This window comes from Rutidosis leptorrhynchoides, chromosome 1 (assembly GCF_046630445.1).
Source record: "Rutidosis leptorrhynchoides isolate AG116_Rl617_1_P2 chromosome 1, CSIRO_AGI_Rlap_v1, whole genome shotgun sequence".
NCBI lineage: Eukaryota > Viridiplantae > Streptophyta > Magnoliopsida > Asterales > Asteraceae > Rutidosis > Rutidosis leptorrhynchoides.
The window spans coordinates 20,943,007-20,961,521 of NC_092333.1; positions in this window are offsets into that span (position 1 = coordinate 20,943,007).

Sequence of the window (18,515 nt, forward strand, 5' to 3'; positions counted from 1 at the left end):
GTTGACTAAGTTTGACTTTGATCGATGAAAAATGATTGTTCGAATGCAACATTAAAGTTAACGAGTCAGGTTGAGTCGGTTTGGGTAACGGGTCATAACGATTTTGGGTTAAAATGTCATGGTTCAGATGGTCAGATTTTTAAATGGGTCCAAATGGGTAAGGTTGAATAACAGGTCGAAACGGGTAATGGGTTAAAGAAATATTCTAGAGTCTATGAGGGGTTTTAAGGTCGAAAAAATCGTTCTAAAGTCTATTAAAGTGTAAATACCTGATGTTACTTCACCTATTGTTTACGTGGTTTGTTTGGCATGTTGAAGATCTCGACTTTCATAGTTTGAATTATATGCATATGGGTGCTGGTAAGACGTAGTATGGTGTACCTAAAAACGTCGCAGTTGCATTTGACGATGTCAGTTAAACATGCGGTTAGGGTGCTGAGATTAAGCCTATTGGTAAGTTGTGACGATTCATGTTGCCATGTTGCGTTGACTGCATGTTCTTTTCTGTTTCAAATAATGGTTGTGTTTTACAATGACTTTTGCTACTCTTGCTACTCTTGGTGAGAAAACCATGACTATAATGTATACTACATAGTATCATCTAAAACACTTTTAACAATAAATAAGCAAATCTATGTTTAAGTGGTATATCTTTTTCGAATTTTATATATCTGAAAAGTATATATTTATCGAAAGTATAGAATAGTGTATACTACGGAGTATCATCTAAAACACTTTTAACAATAAATAAGCAAATCTATGTTTAAATGGTATATCTTTTTCGAATTTTATATATCTGAAAAGTATATATTTATCGAAAGTATAGAATAGTGTCGGTCAGTATATAATATGTATATATTTAGCTGAAAATTGATCGCTGGGTATTAGTTGTATTTTTTTATCTTGAATCTACGTTTACCTTAACCAATGTGTTCAACCATGATACTGTATGGATAAGGTCAGATTTTCCCTTCACTTTGATTTATGGATTTTTTTGTTATACGACTTCTATGTCAGTTTTTTTTTTGTATTTGTAACAGCCCCAAATCCGTTTACCAAAAACGAAGCACATTTTTTTTTTATAAGTTAGGTCCCAATATTCCGTTCATAATGCATAACATTTTCAACTCTGTTTTAACCAAAGACGTAATATCGTAACGATACGTTTAACAACTCAATATGGCCCTTCGTACACAAAAGACACATTACAAAGCATTTGCAATAATGAGCTAATTACACAAAACACGGGTTATTACTCAATAACTCAACCCGATACCAAGAGCATAATTCCGAGGACTACCAAATCCCCAATCCGCGTCCAATTATCCAAAAGCTAAACCTCCAAACTTAAGCAACGTCTATCATTCCTAGTCTAGCAACTAGGTAACTCCGCATCAACGATACCTATAAAAAGGTAAACAACGAGAGGGTAAGCTTGAAGCTTAGTAAATGCAATAGTTATACATATACATATATAATCTACTTACTTGCAATCACTTACACAATACCGCATACAAGCTAGCAATTCAACAACCATGCAAACATCATGCATAAACTAATATCCGCAATTCACAATAAGCAAGCAACACCAATAGCATATAGTTCACAATTTAATATGCTAATACAAAATTCACCCAACCATGGTTAACCAATCGTACAAAGGAATGATACTCGAATTTTTCATCGGTGTTCATAACAACCGTTAGTGTACAACATATATCACTAACCCTTGGGCGGAACGACAACACATATCCGTTCATAACCACCGTTAGTGTACAACGACATATATCACTAACTCGGACAACACATATCCGTTCATAAAAACCGTTAGTGTACAACGACATATATCACTAACTCGGACAACACATATCCGTTCATAAAAACCGCTAGTGTACAACGACATATATCACTAACTCCGTTCATAAAAACCGTTAGTGTACAACGACATATATCACTAACTCGGACAACACATATCCGTTCATACAAATAAATACATTATATACATACATGTATACTTATTCCACTCACCTTGGAATGCCCGCACAAGTCATGTATAATATGATCTCCGTCCTCAAATCCGGGCAAGTAACCACCTATATCACACATAGGTACAATATACACATAAATAGCCATTCTCTAAAAGAGAATCCGACACAAACATCCCTTAACCGAGGGATTACACCTTGCTCGCCAAAATCCGCCCACTTAACACGTAATGGACACAAACCAATTACCACTTCGGGTGGTAATTCAAACCCACACAACAAAGTACAATTTAACCCAAATCATACGTTACACCAATTAGACCAAACCTAGGTCTTAATACTAAATTACTACTTGGGTAGTAATCATTTCAAACGCCAATTACACCAAAAACCCCAACACGTGCAATATTGACCCATATTGCCTTTGACCGCGTTTGACTTTTGTTAAAATGTCATTTTAACCCAAAAATACTTCCCACGATTACTTTCATTCAAAAACGCCATTTAACACTTAACAAAAGTGTTTAACATCCATTTAATCCAAATTAGTGCCATTATCAATTTTGACCCAATTCAAATTACCCATTTTGACCAAAGTCATAAAACGCCCCATAATCACTAACGGCTAGTGATTATATTTCCAAAACACCAATTAACAACTAAATCAAGTATTTACATACTTGATTCACCAAAACTTGACTCAAAACCCATTTTGACACCAAATCAAGTCAACACCCATTTGACTAGCAAATTTGTTCCTAAGAACACCAAAATCACTAACAAACTCAAAACCTAGTGATTTAACACCCAAACCATGACAAATACTTCCAAATTCGTCATCAAACCCTAAACCCACAATAATCGGGTTTACTTACACAATACCTACAACAAAACCCTCAATTTCATGAGAAATGGGGTTTATAACCCTAAACATGAACAAGAATCAAACAAATTGAAATTCGGAGTTAGAACATACCAACACTACCATAACGTAGCCGTGAACGAGAATAACTTTAACACTTGCGGCTTGACCCGGTTCACTCTTCTTCTTCCTCAAACCAAGCTCTCTCTCTCTCTCTAAACTCCTCTTTCTCACTCTAAAAGATGAGAGTGTTTAGGGGTGAAGAAAATGAAGTGGAATGAGGATAAGATTGAGATTGGATCAGTTTTAGTGGCTCAAAACCGACCCTCAAGTGAAAAGACCCAAATGCCCTTCTTCAATTTTACAAAATTACAAAAATAACAAAAGTCCCGTCGTGGACTGCCGGTCCAAAGTGGACCGCCGGTCCAATGCTGAGCTGTTGACAAAAAATCCTAGTGCTGGACCGTCGGGCCAATCTGGACCGCCGGTCCAGTTTGTTCCTGTTTTGCCTTTTAACTAAGGTTAGACCGTCGGTCCAATCTAGACCGCCGGTCCACCCATCCTTTGAAAGTTTGAGTGTTACAGTATTATGGATTTTTATTGATTAATAGTTTTATTTTTTTTATTTTGCTCCATAAGGTAGAGATATGGATTTGATGTATGACGTTATACTATTTTGATTAGTGATGCGTTTGAGTATCATGATTCAATTTAAAGCATAATTCTAGCATAATATTATATTATTAGGCATGAAAGTGTTACAATTTATAACTACTTTAATTGAGAATAAAAATGTGCAGGTTCATTTTCAATGGTGATGATCAAGAGACATGTGCATAATCCAACGATTGATCTATTTCGCTATCTGATCTGTGATCGAGTCATATCACAGTCGCAATTTGGATAGGGTTATACAGTCCATTGGTATATGAAAAATCACTTTCGAATCATGTCAAACATTCAATTTACTGATTTAGTGTTTAAAACATTCCATCAACATTTAATCACCCAACGTGATCTACTAGGTCCACTACGCCATGAACCAAGTCTTGCATTAATTCAAATCGAGAAGGATTCATGTCGCGTTAAAACTCCGTACTTCATCGGTTCATAAACGCACCACTCAACGGTCGCATATCCGCTTATGCGCAAACATTTGTTTTTCACCCCATAAAACTCGTGATTTTCAATTTCACAAGTCGATGCCAACGGGGCAATCGACACACTCCTCCGACGAGCACTTCCTACAGTCACCACAACCGGGTGAATCCTCCTACCTAGACCGTCCGCTAAGGATGGCCTCGACATTTCGATGCAACTAACGGGTCACATCACTAGGGAACATACGCTCGTAAACAAACAACATCCGCGTGTCTCCATGTGAGACGATCGGAACCGGCACTCCCCGCCTCACAATCGTCCATCAAGTGGAATGATCCACTGACGATTTCCACGATCACATTTCCGAATAGGGTAAATACAGCATTCACCACGATATCGAACTCGTTTCCGTTCAATAATCTTGTCCGAGCTTCACGACAATCCAGATTTTCACTACGAGAGCACCCGCAACGACAACTTCATTCTCTCACTTCCGTGATCTCAAACTTCACACTTGGTCTCATACCGTACTTTGGTACTACACGACCACCTTGAAATGTCCCGTTCATATTGATTATAAACGTTCCATATTAATTGATTTCGTTGCGAGGTTTTGACCTCTATATGAGACGTTTTTCAAAGACTGCATTCGATTTTAAAACAAACCATAACCTTTAAAATATTACGACGATTATCAAATAATGATAATCTAAAATATAGCGTTTTTCACACGACCATTACATAATGGTTTACAATAATATTACACATCAACATAAGTCTTCGAATGCAGTTTTTAAACAATATTATACAAGTATGGACTCCAAATCTTGTCCTTAATTTAGTATGCAACAGCGGAAGCTCTTAACAATCACCTGAGAATAAACATGCTTAAAAAGTCAACAAAAATGTTGGTGAGTTATAGGTTTAGCCTATATATTTATCAATTCGTATTAATAGACCACAAGATTTCATATTTCCATTTCTTGTAAACAGCATGCATAAAAATCATTCATATGGTGAACACCTGGTAACCGACATTAACAAGATGCATATAAGAATATCCCCTATCATTCCGGGACATCCATCGGACATGATAAAACAACATCGAAGTACTAAAGCATCCGCAACCATGGATGGGGTTCGTTAGGCCCAATAGATCTATCTTTAGGATTCGCGTCAATTAGTAGATCGGTTTACTAATTCTTAGGTTACCAAGCAAAAAGGGGCATATTCGGCTTCGATCATTCACCCATATAATGTAGTTTCATTTACTTGTGTCTATTTCGTAAAACATTTATAAAACTGCATGTATTCTCATCCCAAAATATTAGATTTTAAAAGTGGGACTATAACTCACTTTCACAGATTTTTTACTTCGTCGGGAAGTAAGACTTGGCCACTGGTCGATTCGCGAACCTATAACAAATATGTACATATATATCAAAGTATGTTCAAAATATATTTACAACATTTTTAATACGTTTTACTGTTTTAAGTTTATTAAGTGAGCTGTCCTCGTTAGTAACCTACAACTAGTTGTCCACAGTTAGATGTACAGAAATAAATTGATATATATTATCTTGAATCAATCCACGACCCAGTGTATACACGTCTCAGGCTAGATCACAACTCAAAGTATATATATTTTTGGAATCAACCTCAACCCTGTATAGCTAACTCCAACATTACTGCATATAGAGTGTCTATAGTTGTTCCAAATAATATTTATACATGGGTCGATATGATATGTCAAAACATTTGCATACGTGTCTATTGTATCCCAAGATTACATAATATATTAGAATACATGTATAATACAATATGAGTTAGCTAGGATATGATTAATATAGATTTGTTACCAATTTTCACGTAGTTACAACAAGTAAAAATATCCAATCTTGTTTTACCCATAACTTCTTCGTTTTAAATCCGTTTTGAGTGATTCAAGTTGCTATGGTTTCATATTGAACTTAAGTTTATGAATCTAAACAGAAAAAGTATAAGTTTATAGTCGTAAATATAGGATACAAGTCATTTTTGTAAAGGTAGTCATTTCAGTCGAAAGAACGACGTCTAGATGACCATTTTGGAAAACATACTTCCACTTTGAGTTTAACCATGATTTTTGGATATAGTTTCATGTTCATAAGAAAAATCATTTTTCCAGAAGAACAACTTTTAAATCAAAGTTTATCATAGTTTTTAATTAACTAACCCAAAACAGCCCGCGGTGTTACTACGACGGCGTATATCCGGTTTTACGGTGTTTTTCGTGTTTTCAGGTTTTAAATCATTAAGTTAGCATATCATATAGATATAGAAAATGTGTTTAGTTGATTTTAAAAGTCAAGTTAGAAGGATTAACTTTTGTTTGCGAACAAGTTTAGAATTAACTAAACTATGTTCTAGTGATTACAAGTTTAAACCTTCGAATAAGGTAGTTTTATATATATGAATCGAATGATGTTATGAACATCATTACTACCTCAGGTTTTGTGGATAAACCTACTGGAGATGTGAAAAAATAACTTGAGCTTCAAAGGATCTTTGATGGCTTGGAAGTTCTTGAAATAGAATCATGACACAAAAACAAGTTCAAGTAAGATTATTACTCGAATTAAGATAGTTATAGTTATAGAAATTGAATCAAAGCTTGAATATGAATATTACCTTGATTTAGAAAGATAACCTACTGTAAATAACAAAGGTTCATTGATCTTAGATGATTGCTTGGAATGGATTAGGAAACTTGGAAGTAAACTTGTAAACTTGGAAGTGTTCTTGATGTGTTCTTGAGTAATTGTTTTTATGATGATTATAGGTAATAACCAAAGCTTGTATTTGATGATTTTTGCTGGAGAAATAGTAACTTAGACGTTCATGGAAGAGTGTGCGTGTTTTGAGAGAGAATTGGGAAGAAAATTGGAAGTGAAATGGAGTAGGTGGTGAGTGGTGAAGGTGAGTGGGGTTAAAAGGAGTTCTTGTTTTTGTTTCCTTGCTCATAAGTCATGCTAGTTGTCTAATTGTTGGTTTCACATGTTTGTTGACTATATAGGGCTGCTAAGATTTGAATTATTATGTGTATATACCAATAGTATATACGTCTAGGAGCTGGGTATTGTACGAGTACGAATACGGTTGCATACGAGTAGAATTGTTGATGAAAATGAATGAGAATGCAATTGTGAGCATTTTTGTTAAGTAGAAGTACTTTGATATGTGTCTTGAAGTCTTTCAAAAGTGTACTAATACATCTAAATACACTACATGTATATACATTTTAACTGAGTCGTTAAGTCATCGTTAGTCGTTACATGTAAGTGTTGTTTTGAAACCTTTAAGTTAACGATCTCATTTAATGTTGTTAACCCATTGTTTATTATATCTAATGAGATGTTAAATTATTACATTATCATGATATTATGATGTATGAATATATCTAAATATGATATATATATATATATATACATTAAAATGTCGTTACAACGATAATCGTTACATATATGCCTCGTTTCAAAATTCTTAAGTTAGTAGTCTTGTTTTACATATGTAGTTCATTGTTAACATACTTAATGATATATATAATTATCATTTTATCATGTTAAATATAGTGTAACAATATTTTAATATGATACATATGTATTTAGTAAGACGTTGTAATAACGATAATCGTTATATATATCGTTTCGAGTTTCTTAACATAGTAGTCTCATTTTTATGTATATAACTCATTGTGTCACGACCCTACTTTTTCCGTTATCTTTTTTCAGTTAATTATTTAACGACCATTAACTGTTAGTGTGCCACGTCATTTCTATGACCTATATTATTATTTTTATAATATATATATATATATATATATATATATATATATATATATATTAATTATTATGTGTTATGTGAATATTTGTATTCATATTTTAATTTATACGTTTCTACGTCTCGCGGATTTCCATCCGGCGAATCTTTTTGGTTTTCAAACCAACGGTCGAGTTTTTGGGACATTTAAATCCTAAATATTTTAAATATGATATTTTAAGATCATATTATTATATAGTGTATTTATATTTATTTTTCGTCGCTCGTTTGTTATCTTTCCGAATTTTAATCGCGTAAGTGCGTTTTCGCGTTTCGGGTTTCGTTCGGGCTTTCGGGCCATAAGACTTTAAACATTTAACAAATTTGGGCCATGGGGCCCACCCCATGACCCCCATTCGGCCGAAGTCCACCAAGGGAGGGGGTAATACTCCCTTGTTTCTCACTTTTGCAATTCATTTTTATTTTTCACAAAATACATCAAACCTAATTCTAATTTTGGTGCTCTCCTCCCTCCCTCTCCCTTTGTGCCGTCACCATCCACCACCAACATCACCATCATCATCTAAAATTATAGCTTGGATCAAGGAGTAATTAGATCGTTTCTCGATTAGGGTATAAACCCTAACCCTAGAATTTTCAAATTTTCATTTATTTACTGTATTTTGATGATTATTTAGTAGTATGATGTTTGTGGATTATTGTAATGGTGTTTGTATGCATAGATGTACTCATAATCACATGTTTTCGGTTTGTTAAATTCTGGACAGCAGATATTTCGTGTATTCTGGGTTTGTGACTGAGATAAATGTTAAAATAAAGTATGTAAATGAGTTCCTCTCATCAAGACATTAATTTTAGACTCCGGATTCATGTCGTTTCGATTCACGGAGCCCTAGTTATGATCAAATTACTATTTTGTTAAAATTGAAATGTGGATTGACATGAAACAGGTTTGGTCCGACTTTGTGACCATCCTTGATGTCTTTAGGGTGTGTTAGTGTGTTAGGATTGATGGTGGGACGAACTTTCATGTTCGGGTCACCTAAATCCGAGCCACGGTTCACCCGTTACGACTAAAACACGGTTTTGAGTAAATTGAAGGTCCAAGTGGTGTCATGGCTGATTACCACGACTTGTGGACTGTTCTTGGCGAGTTCTTGAGTGCATCATTGTGTCGGGTGGTTTGAATAGGCGGAGATGCATATAAGGCTCGCCAGAAATCGACACCCGGGACTCAAGATGCAACCCGATGAACTTTTGAATTAAAACTTATGTTTAATTCTAAAACTTATGATAAAAATAATGAAACTCATTATTAATTAATTACTTATGATAAAAGAAGTAATTATTATTATTTAAGACTTATGATATAAATATTTATTATATCATTTAATTATTATTTATGATTTAATTAACCTTTTAATTTAACTTATGATTTATAACACTTTTATTGTTAATGGAAAATACTTATGATAAGTATTAAATTTATTTTATAAGAATATTATTAAAGACTTATAATGAAGATTAAATAATTATTTAATTATTATAAGACTTAATTATTATTTAATTATGATTTAATTATTAAATACTTATGATTTAATAATTATATTTAGAAACTTATGATATGATTAATAATTCATTATTAATTAATAATACTTATGATATGATTTAAAATTTATTATTAATTAATAATATTTATATTATGACTAATATTTAATTAATTAATTAACTACTTATGTTATATTAATTATATCATTTCAACTTATATTAACTTTATTAATTCATTTTATTTAATTAAACTTATGTTATGACTTAATTATACACTTTTAACTTTAATAAACATTATAACTTATGTTATTATTATAATTTACACTTTTCAAATTAATGTTGACTATGTTTGACCAAGGTTGACTTTTGAGTTGACTTTCGGTTGACTTTGACTTTCAGTTGACTTTTGTTGACTTTCTAAATAAGGAAACTTTCATAACTTAAAAACTTTCTAAAAATAGAAACTTTCCAAAAATAGAAACTTTCCAAAAATAGAAACTTTCCTAAAATAGAAACTTTCCAAAAATGGAAACCTGCTAAAAATAGAAACTTTCTAAAAATAGAAAGTATGTGTCCGTACGCTGTTCCAGTCAAACCGATGCTTGCCGAGTATTGTTCTATGTCTACTTGCAACATGTACAATAGCTATCATACTAAGACTTGACCTAAGTTAGTTATTTATATCGACCTGCTTTATTTATAGGTCGGCGTTGTGATCATTCCTGATCACTTTATTCTATTTGCTGTTCGCTTGTTTGTGCGGTTTCTTCAGTTGCTTTTAAGGTGAGTTATAGTCCCATTTTCTAGTTTAAATCTTTTGGGATGAGAATACATGCAATTTATTTTATATTTTGGACACAAGTGGAGGTTGGTTTAAATTATTCATTGTGAGTTGAACAAAATATTCCCTAGTCTGGTAACTGTAATCACTGGTTTCTACTGGTGAACGCGAATCCTACGGATAGATCTATCGGGTTTGACAACCCCATTTCGAGCTAGTCGCGCTAGCAATTTATAATCGGAATGTTTAGTACTTCGTAATTTGTTGTAGATACACTGTCCAAGTGTATATTTTTATTGTGTTTGGAAAGGGTAAATAAAGGGTTAAGTGGTTACCAGGTGGCTCATTGATAATGGAATAATGTTTAATGTTTTCTAACATTTTTAAATCTTGTGGTCTAAAGTTTATTTGTTTATTTAAACCTATAATTCACTTAACCTTTGTGTTGACAGTTTACTTGCATGTTTTCACAGGTACTTGAGTTTTGTGATGCTTCCGCTGTCTTTAGAAGAGTCTGCATGCATTTGGGCAGATTTTATTGAAACAATTTATGAAACTTAAGTTGGCATTCTATTTTTGCATAATTTAAATTTGTGGGTTTGTTGGCAAGGTTTTGTGTCAACTTTTGGTTTATTACTATGGTTGGTTGTTTAAAACTACATATTTTGGTTTGTTTCCTTTTTGGGAAACTTTTGAGACAAAAGAATGCAACTTTGTTTATTTAATTCATTTAAGTCCGATCAAGCTGTGGGACCAACTGACGGATCCGTTAAGTGTTTTGACGGGGTCGTCACATGTGGTATCAGAGCGTTGGTTGTAGGGAACTAGGCGGTCTTAATGTGGTCAACCCGTGGTTTTTAGGGTGCATTAGAGTCTAGTCTACAGCCCGACCTTTTTGCTATAGCATTAATATGCATTTCATTTCGTATAAGTTATATTATTAGCTTTTATATCTTTTTGGTATGTGGTTTGCGGTTTTGCTGTTTGCAGATGTCGACTTCGAGCGATAACTCCGTTGCTGCTCATGCTCCACCGTCTCCTGCTAGACGTTGTGCTAATCAACCAGAGATCGATGATCCTGTTCATTACTATTTTTCTACCATTACTCATATGAACCGGGCTTATAATGAGGTGACACGTATTAACGCCCTTAGTGATTGTTTGCGCACTTTGCCACATAATGAAGTTATGGACGAGATCCGTGCCGACATGGGTAACTTTATCACTTTTAAGCATAGGGTTGAGGATGAGAACCGTAAGCGTGATCGAGAAGTTAAGGCTAAGTTCGAGGCTCTCGAGAGCACTGTTCGTGTATTGAAGGAAGAGTTGGATGTTGTGAAAGGGAAGTTGCGTAAGTATGAGGATCCTGCCGAGACTCATGCTGGACCAGCTTATCACACCCGCTCTAAGCGAATGTGATGTGATTATTCATATTGATTATCTATTTCATCAGACTTAATGTCCTTTTTATACATACATTTTGGGTTATGTACGGCGTTTTGCCGAGGATTTTATTAAGCTTTTGTTATGGGATACTTTTCATTATGTATGGATGGTTATTTTTATGACGTCTATTATCATTATCATGTTTTATTTCTGATGTTGTGGCTCTTGGCATGTTATATTATGCGTAATATATGTTCATGTATGTTAGGTGCTATGTATGTTGTATGATGTTATCATAAAATATGTATGCATGTGATGGTTATTTCTATAACAATCATAACTATCATGTTATTACTCATAGTGTTTGTTAACTATTATTTATGATGGTTAGTCTTTTCGTGTTTTGATCTATTCCTTTATGACACTAGTATTATTCTTGGTACTAACGATGTGTTATTCTATTTTGAAGATCATGCCTCCAAGAGAGTCCACTGAAGCGCGTATGCAACGCCTGATCAATGAAGGAATTGCTGCTGCTATGGCAGCAAATGCTAATGTTAACGCCAATGTGAACAACAACGTGGGATGCTCTCACAAAACTTTTATGGCTGGTCGACCCCAAGAATTCAGTGGTACGGAAGGACCAATAGGGCTTACTCGTTGGTTCGAGAAAATCGAATCTATTTTCAGGGTCAGTCGGGTCCGTGAAGAGGACAAAGTTAGTTTCGCTAGTTGCACTCTCAAGGATAGTGCCTTGACATGGTGGAACAATCTGGTTAGTAGTTTGGGGAACGTTGTAGCTTATGGTTTGGCCTGGAATGATTTTAAGGAAAGATTGATCACCCGCTATAGACCTCGGGGTGAGCTTAAGAAGCTAGAGGTTGAGCTCAAAAATTTGAAAATGCATGGCACCGAGTTAGATGCCTATGAACGAAGGTTTTTCGAGTTAACTTTGCTGTGTCCTAGGGTTTATGCGGATGAGGACCGCAAAATTGAGGCTTACATTGATGGTTTGTCCGAGAAGATTGAACACGGGGTTGAGTCTAGTGAACCCCAGACTATTGAGGCGGCTATGTCTATGGCCCACAAACTTAATGATAAGGTGTTGAGAAGAAGCAAGACTACAGTTGCTGAAATTAGTGAAGAGGTGGTTAAGAAGGCTGATAATGGGAAACAAAAGTGGGATAACAACCGCAATCAAAACCAAAATCAGCAGAAGAAACAGGATACCTTAGGTGCTAACAACAGAAATCAGCGTGTGTGTCCTCGTTGCTATAAAGCTCATGATGGTTACTGCACAGTTACTTGTAAGAGGTGCTCTAAGCAAGGGCACATTGCTAAAGATTGTACAGTGCTTTTGCCGGGTTCTGCTACTCCCGCGGCTGGTGGTAATAATAATAATGTTGGTAATAGGGGTGGTAACGGTAATGGTAATGGGAAACCGAATAATGGAGGTAATCAAAGGGTTTGTTATGAGTGTGGGAAGCCGGGGCATTTCCGAGATGCTTGTCCCAACAAGAAGACTGCTGAAACTGCACGCGGCCGAGCGTTCAACATTAATGCTAAGGATGCGGAGGAAGATCCTAAGCTTGTTACTCGTACGTTCTCAGTCAACAATTTATCAGTTTATGTATTATTTGATTCAGGGGCTGATTTAAGTTTCGTGTCGAGTAAATTAAGTCCGAGAATCAAAACGCCGTTAACTCCCTTAGACAATACTTATGTTGTTGAAGTAGCTAATGGTAAGGAACTTACTGCTAAGACTGTACATCGTAAGTGTAACATTAATCTGGGTGGTAGGGATTTTGAGATAGATTTGGTACCGATTGAACTTGGTAGTTTTGATATTGTTATTGGTATGGATTGGTTGTCCGTGAACCGTGCTGAGATCGTGTGTTATGATAAGGCTATTCGTATTACTGATGTGATTGGAGAGCCACTGATGGTCTTTGGAGATAAGAAATGCACACAGTTAAATCTTATTAGCAGTATGAAAGTTCGTAATCATCTCTGCAAAGGCTGTCATGCTATTCTTGCTCATGTTGTTGATCCTTGTAAGGAAGTAAAGAACGTTGATGACGTTCACATTGTTAGGGATTTTCCCGAGGTGTTTCCCGATGACTTACCTGGCCTTCCGCCGCAACGCCCGGTAGAATTTCAAATTGATCTTGTTCCCGGTGCTGCTCCTGTAGCACGTGCTCTTTATCGTCTTGCGCCTTCCGGACTTCAAGAATTGTCGAGTCAACTTCGTGAGTTGTTAGACAAAGGTTTCATTCTTCCTAGCTCGTCCCCTTGGGGAGCTCCCGTTCTGTTTGTTAAGAAGAAAGATGGTTCTTTTCGTTTATGCATTGATTATCATGAACTGAATAAGCTCACTGTTAAAAATCGTTATCCTCTTTCGAGAATCGATGATCTGTTCGATCAGCTGCAGGGTTCTTCTGTTTATTCAAAAATTGATCTTCGTTCTGGTTATCATCAGTTGCGTGTTAAAGAATCTGATGTTTCAAAAACTGCTTTTCGTACCCGTTACGGTCACTTTGAATTTCTTGTTATGCCGTTCGGATTGACAAATGCACCTGCTGTGTTCATGGACCTCATGAACCGTGTGTGTAGACCCTATCTGGACAAGTTCGTTATTATTTTCATCGATGACATCCTTATCTATTCTAAGAGTGATGAAGAGCACGAAGAACACTTGAGGTTAGTGCTTGATTTGTTAAAGAAAGAAGAGTTGTACGCTAAGTTCTCTAAGTGTGCTTTTTGGTTAAGAGAAGTTCAGTTCCTTGGTTATATTGTTAATAAACAGGGAATACAAGTTGATCCTGCTAAAATTGAGGCGATTGAAAAGTGGGAAACTCTGAAAACTCCTACTCAGATTCGTCAGTTCTTAGGGTTGGCAGGTTACTATCGAAGGTTCATTCAGGATTTCTCTCGTATTGCGAAACCTCTGACTGCTTTAACGCATAAGGGGAAGAAGTATGAGTGGAAGGATGAACAAGAGGATGCTTTTTAGATTTTGAAGAAGAAGTTGACTACCGCTCCGATTTTTTCACTACCAGAGGGTAATGACGATTTTGTTGTTTATTGTGATGCATCGCGACAAGGCTATGGTTGCGTTTTGATGCAACGAAAGAAGGTTATTGCGTATGCGTCATGACAGTTGAAGATTCACGAACAGAACTATACAACTCATGATTTAGAGATGGGGGGCTGTTGTTTTTGCGCTTAAAATTTGGAGACACTATCTTTATGGTGTTAAGAGTACTGTGTACACCGATCACAAGAGTCTTCAACATATCCTCGATCAGAAACAGTTGAACATGAGACAATCAAGATGGATTGAGACGTTGAATGATTATAATTGTGACCTTTTGTATCACTCGGGTAAGGCCAATGTTGTGGCTGATGCATTGAGTCGTAAAGAAAGTACTGAACCTCGCAGGGTTAGGGCCTTGAATATGACAGTTAGATCAAACCTCGTAAGGCAGATTCTTGAGGCACAACAAGAACCCTTAAAGGAGGAGAATTTCGTGAAGGAGAATGTAGAAAAGGTGGCTAAGAAGTTTGAAGTACGAGCTGATGGTACTAGGTATTTTGCGGGACGTCTTTGGGTTCCGAAATTTGGAGGTCTTCAACAACTTGTTTTGGATGAGGCTCATAAGTCTAGATACTCTATTCATCCTGGTTCAGGAAAGATGTATCAGGATCTTAAGGAGCTGTATTGGTGGCATAATTTGAAAGGTGATGTGGCTACGTATGTGGCTAAGTGTTTGACCTGTGCTAAGGTCAAAGCTGAACATCAAAAACCGTCTGGACTTTTGGTGCAACCAGAAATTCCCGAGTGGAAGTGGGAAGGTATCACTATGGATTTTATTACTAAGTTACCAAGAGTTTCAGGTGGCTATGATGCGATTTGGGTGATTGTAGATCGACTCACTAAGTAACTAGGTAACTCCGCATCAACGATACCTATAAAAAGGTAAACAGCGAGAGGGTAAGCTTGAAGCTTAGTGAATGCAATAGTTATACATATACATATATAATCTACTTACTTGCAATCACTTACACAATACCGCATACAAGCTAGCAATTCAACAACCATGCAAACATCATGCATAAACTAATATCCGCAATTCACAATAAGCAAGCAACACCAATAGCATATAGTTCACAATTTAATATGCTAATACAAAATTCACACAACCATGGTTAACCAATCGTACAAAGGAATGGTACTCGAATTTTCCATCGGTGTTCATAACAACCGTTAGTGTACAACAACATATATCACTAACCCTTGGGCAGAACGACAACACATATCCGTTCATAACCACCGTTAGTATACAACGACATATATCACTAACTTGGACAACACATATCCGTTCATAAAAACCGTTAGTGTACAACGACATATATCACTAACTCGGACAATACATATTCGTTCATACAAATAAATACATTATATACATACATGTATACTTATTCCACTCACCTTGGAATGCCCGCACAAGTCATGTATAATATGATCTCCGTCCTCAAATCCGAGCAAGTAACCACCTATATCACACATAGGTACAATATACACATAAATAGCCATTCTCTAAAAGAGAATCCGACACAAACATCCCTTAACTGAGGGATTACACGTTGCTCGCCAAAACCCGCCCACTTAACACCTAATGGACACAAACCAATTATCACTTCGGGTGATAATTCAAACCCACACAACAAAGTACAATTTAACCCAAATCATACTTTACACCAATTAGACCAAACCTAGGTCTTAACACTAAATTACTACTTGGGTAGTAATCATTTCAAACGCCAATTACACCAAAAACCCCAACACGTGCAATATTGACCCATATTGCCTTTGACCGCGTTTGACTTTTGTTAAAATGTCATTTTAACCCAAAAACACTTCCCACGATTACTTTCATTCAAAAACGCCATTTAACACTTAACAAAAGTGTTTAACATCCATTTAATCCAAATTAGTGCCATCATCAATTTTGACCCAATTCAAATTACCCATTTTGACCAAAGTCATAAAACGCCCCATAATCACTAACGGCTAGTGATTATATTTCCAAAAGCTAAACCTCCAAGCTTAAGCAACGTCTATCATTCCTAGTCTAGCAACTAGGTAACTCTGCATCAATGATACCTATAAAAAGGTAAACAACGAGAGGGTAAGCTTGAAGCTTAGTGAATGCAATAGTTATACATATACATATATAATCTACTTACTTGCAATCACTTACACAATACCGCATACAAGCTAGCAATTCAACAACCATGCAAACATCATGCATAAACTAATATCCGCAATTCACAATAAGCAAGCAACACCAATAGCATATAGTTCACAATTTAATATGCTAATACAAAATTCACACAACCATGGTTAACCAATCGTACAAAGGAATGGTACTCGAATTTTCCATCGGTGTTCATAACAACCGTTAGTGTACAACAACATATATCACTAACCCTTGGGCGGAACGACAACACATATCCGTTCATAACCACCGTTAGTATACAACGACATATATCACTAACTTGGACAACACATATCCGTTCACAAAAACCGTTAGTGTATAACGACATATATCACTAACTCGGACAATACATATCCGTTCATACAAATAAATACATTATATACATACATGTATACTTATTCCACTCACCTTGGAATGCCCGCACAAGTCATGTATAATATGATCTCCGTCCTCAAATTCGAGCAAGTAACCACCTATATCACACATAGGTACAATATACACATAAATAGCCATTCTCTAAAAGAGAATCCGACACAAACATCCCTTAACTGAGGGATTACACGTTGCTCGCCAAAACCCGCCCACTTAACACCTAATGGACACAAACCAATTATCACTTCGGGTGATAATTCAAACCCACACAACAAAGTACAATTTAACCCAAATCATACTTTACACCAATTAGACCAAACTTAGGTCTTAACACTAAATTACTACTTGGGTAGTAATCATTTCAAACGCCAATTACACCAAAAACCCCAACACGTGCAATATTGACCCATATTGCATTTGACCGCGTTTGACTTTTGTTAAAATGTCATTTTAACCCAAAAACACTTCCCACGATTACTTTCATTCAAAAACGCCATTTAACACTTAACAAAAGTGTTTAACATCCATTTAATCCAAATTAGTGCCATCATCAATTTTGACCCAATTCAAATTACCCATTTTGACCAAAGTCATAAAACGCCCCATAATCACTAACGGCTAGTGATTATATTTCCAAAAGCTAAACCTCCAAGCTTAAGCAACGTCTATCATTCCTAGTCTAGCAACTAGGTAACTCTGCATCAACGATACCTATAAAAAGGTAAACAACGAGAGGGTAAGCTTGAAGCTTAGTGAATGCAATAGTTATACATATACATATATAATCTACTTACTTGCAATCACTTACACAATACCGCATACAAGCTAGCAATTCAACAACCATGCAAACATCATGCATAAACTAATATCCGCAATTCACAATAAGCAAGCAACACCAATAGCATACAGTTCACAATTTAATATGCTAATACAAAATTCACACAACCATGGTTAACCAATCGTACAAAGGAATGGTACTCGAATTTTTCATCGGTGTTCATAACAACCGTTAGTGTACAACAACATATATCACTAACTCTTGGGCGGAACGACAACACATATCCGTTCATAACCACCGTTAGTGTACAACGACATATATCACTAACTTGGACAACACATATTCGTTCATAAAAACCGTTAGTGTACAACGACATATATCACTAACTCGGACAATACATATCCGTTCATACAAATAAATACATTATATACATACATGTATACTTATTCCACTCACCTTGGAATGCCCGCACAAGTCATGTATAATATGATCTCCGTCCTCAAATCCGAGCAAGTAACCACCTATATCACACATAGGTACAATATACACATAAATAGCCATTCTCTAAAAGAGAATCCGACACAAACATCCCTTAACTGAG